Source organism: Oncorhynchus masou, unplaced genomic scaffold (genome assembly GCF_036934945.1).
Source record: "Oncorhynchus masou masou isolate Uvic2021 unplaced genomic scaffold, UVic_Omas_1.1 unplaced_scaffold_4664, whole genome shotgun sequence".
Lineage (NCBI taxonomy): Eukaryota > Metazoa > Chordata > Actinopteri > Salmoniformes > Salmonidae > Oncorhynchus > Oncorhynchus masou.
Genome location: NW_027011059.1, coordinates 22,827 through 26,547, shown reverse-complemented (window position 1 = coordinate 26,547; position 3,721 = coordinate 22,827). Strand labels below are relative to the sequence as shown.

Below are 3,721 nucleotides of genomic sequence, written 5' to 3'. Positions count from 1 at the left end.
ACGGGATAATACCTGAATAACAGCGGGATAATAACTGGATAACGGGATAATACCTGAATAACAGCGGGATAATACCTGAATAACAGCGGGGATAATACCTGAATAACAGCGGGGATAATGCCTGAATAACAATGGGATAATAACTGGATAACAGCGGGATAATAACTGGATAACAGCGGGGATAATACCTGAGTAACAGCCAGGATATTGCGCAATAACAATGGGATAATAACTGAATAACAGCAGGATAATACCCGAATAACAACGGGATAATACCTGAATAACAGCGGGATAATAACTGGATAACAGCGGGATAATACCTGCATAACAACGGGATAATACCTGAATAACAGCGGGATAATACCTGAATAACAACGGGATAATAACTGAATAACAACGGGATAATAACTGAATAACAACGGGATAATACCTGGATAACAACGGATAATACCTGAATAACAACGGGATAATAACTGAATAACAACGGATAATACCTGAATAACAGCGGATAATACCTGAATAACAACGGGGATAATACCTGAATAACAGCGGGATAATACCTGAATAACAACGGGATAATAACTGGATAACAACGGGATAATACCTGAATAACAACGGATAATACCTGAATAACAGCGGATAATACCTGAATAACAACCAGGATAATACCTGAATAACGGCGGGATAATACCTGAATAACAGCGGGATAATACCTGAATAACGATAATACCTGAATAACAGCGGGATAATACCTGAATAACAACGGGATAATACCTGAATAACAGCGGGATAATACCTGAATAACAACGGATAATACCTGAATAACAACGGGATAATACCTGAATAACAACGGGATAATAACTGAATAAATAACGTGGATAATACCTGAATAACAACGATAATACCTGAATAACAATGATAATACCTGATAACTGAATAACAACGGGATAATACCTGAATAACAGCGGGATAATACCTGAATAACAACGGGATAATACCTGAATAACAGCGGGATAATACCTGGATAACAACGGGATAATACCTGAATAACGCGGATAATACCTGAATAACAGCGGGATAATAACTGAATAACAACGGGATAATACCTGAATAACAGCGGGATAATACCTGAATAACGACGGGATAATACCTGAATAACAGCGGGATAATACCTGAATAACGGCGGGATAATACCTGAATAACAACGGGATAATACCTGAATAACAATGGGATAATACCTGAATAACAACGGGATAATACCTGAATAACAACGATAATACCTGAATAACAACGGGATAATAACTGGATAACAACGGGATAATAACTGAATAACAACGGGATAAAACCTGAATAACAGCGATAATACCTGAATAACAACGGGATAATACCTGAATAACAACGGGATAATACCTGAATAACAACGATAATAACTGAATAACAACCAGGATAATACCTGAATAACAACGGGATAATACCTGAATAACAAACGGGATAATAACTGAATAACAGCGGGATAATACCTGAATAACAGCGGGATAATACCTGAATAACAACGGGATAATACCTGAATAACAAGCGGATAATAACTGAATAACAATGGGATAATACCTGAATAACAATGGGATAATAACTGAATAACATCGGGATAATACCTGAATAACAAACGGGATAATACCTGAATAACAACGGGATAATACCTGAATAACAACGGGATAATACCTGAATAACAACGGATAATACCTGAATAACAAGCGGGATAATACCTGAATAACAGCGAGATAATACCTGAATAACAGCGGGATAATACCTGAATAACAACGGGATAATACCTGAATAACAACGGGATAATACCTGAATAACAACGGGATAATACCTGAATAACAACGGGATAATACCTGCATAACAACGATAATACCTGAATAACAACGATAATACCTGAATAACAACGGGGATAATACCTGAATAACAACGGGATAATACCTGAATAACAAGGGGATAATACCTGAATAACAACGGGATAATAACTGAATAACAACGGATAATACCTGAATAAAACGGGATAATAACTGGATAACAACGGGATAATACCTGAATATTATGTGTGTGTGTGTGTGTGTGTGTGTGTGTGTGTGGAGGAGTCTCCTCCCACCTGGTGAGGCATCCAACACAGGAAGAAGGCCAGGACAGCTGCCGCCAGCATCCTCAACACCTCATCGTCTCTCGACCGGGTGGTCTTCTGGATGCTCCTCGCCCCTGACCAGGGCTTGACCAATCAGGCAGTAGCATGATATGATAATGAGGAAGGAACCAGGAATCCCAGGATGCTCTTCATCAGGCTGATGATGAGGAGGAGGTGCCTGGAGCCCTGATTGAGTGATTGGTTAAATTGACTAGATTATTAAAAGCAGTAGGATGCTCCAGCCGGATGGTAGATAGCAGGTGGGAAAGACTGATACTTTAAACTCTTTACACTCAATTCAGTTGAAAACAACAACAGTAAAGACAACAATTACAAGTATTTACACAGAGGTGCCCGTTTAAGAGTCACATTGTGAAAGGAGCCATATTCATGTCAAACCTCCAGGGTGCAGTACGCCACACGTGGTGATGTTGTAGTTGGTGATGTGCATCAGGTCTCTGGTCAGGGCCGTGGGGACGGACAGCAGGAGGGCGAAGAGCCAAACCAGGACGCAGGTGATACGGGCGTAGAGCACAGTACGCGCTGCCGCGACCTCACCGGGTGGACGATGGCCAGGTAGCGGCCGATGCTGAGCGCGGTGAGGAAGAAGATGGAGCTGTAGAGGTTGAACATAACCAGGCCAGCGCTGGCCTTACACAGGAACCCACCGAAGGGCCACTGGTAGCCTGTGGCTGTGAAGGTGGCCCACATGGGCAGGGTGATCAGGAAGGTAAGGTCTGAGATGGCTAGGTTGAGGACGAACACGTTGGCCACTGTCTTCAGCTTCATGTAACGGTAGATGACCGCCACCACCATGCTGTTCCCCACCATGCCGATGACAAAGTTACAGCCGTACACCACCGGGATCAGGGGTGAAGATGAAGTTGTGCCTCCCGGACATGCTGCAGTTCAGATGGATACCTTCTGTCTCTGTGGTCGATGCTCCGACAGCCGTAAAGTTCTCCATCATCAGGTTTAACAGCTCCACGGACGGACGGGGACGGGGGGTCAGTCTGGGGGACAAATACGATATAGGGCCTCTGTTAGTCCTACGAAAGAAACACACAAAAGTTCAGGGACAGTCTAGGAGAGGAGCTTCATTATCAACAGGCCGTAAACAATCTAGAAGACTGTCTAGGCGCACACCCTAAACCCTACACCTTAAACCCTACAACCTAAACCCTACACCCTAAACCCTACACAGTACACACTAAACCCTACACTCTAAACACTACACCTTAAACCCTAAACCGTAAACCCTACACCCTACAGGGCCCTGCTACACCATCACTGTAAAACCATCTGGCAGGTTTACATGTAAAATAGAGGCCATCAAAACCAGATGTTGGATGTTATTTCATATGGTAAAAATGACAGGCTGGATTTCAACCCCCTCTCTTTAAACGTCTCATTAGCGAATGAATAGAAACGGTAAAACTGGAGAGCGCTCATCAAATGGTCCGTCCGTATGGCCTGTGTGGGAACCCGGAAGGAGTGTTTCTGTTGTGATACGATCCTGTGTTAATGAAGACTGCATGCAGC

General features: G+C 42.9%; 1 pseudogene; it reads right to left on the bottom strand.

Moving 5' to 3' along the window:
* Positions 1-2,149: 2,149 nt before the first annotated feature.
* LOC135535254 (type-1 angiotensin II receptor-like) lies at positions 2,150-3,104 on the bottom strand (annotated as a pseudogene).
* Between the last annotated feature and the right edge of the window lie 617 nt (positions 3,105-3,721).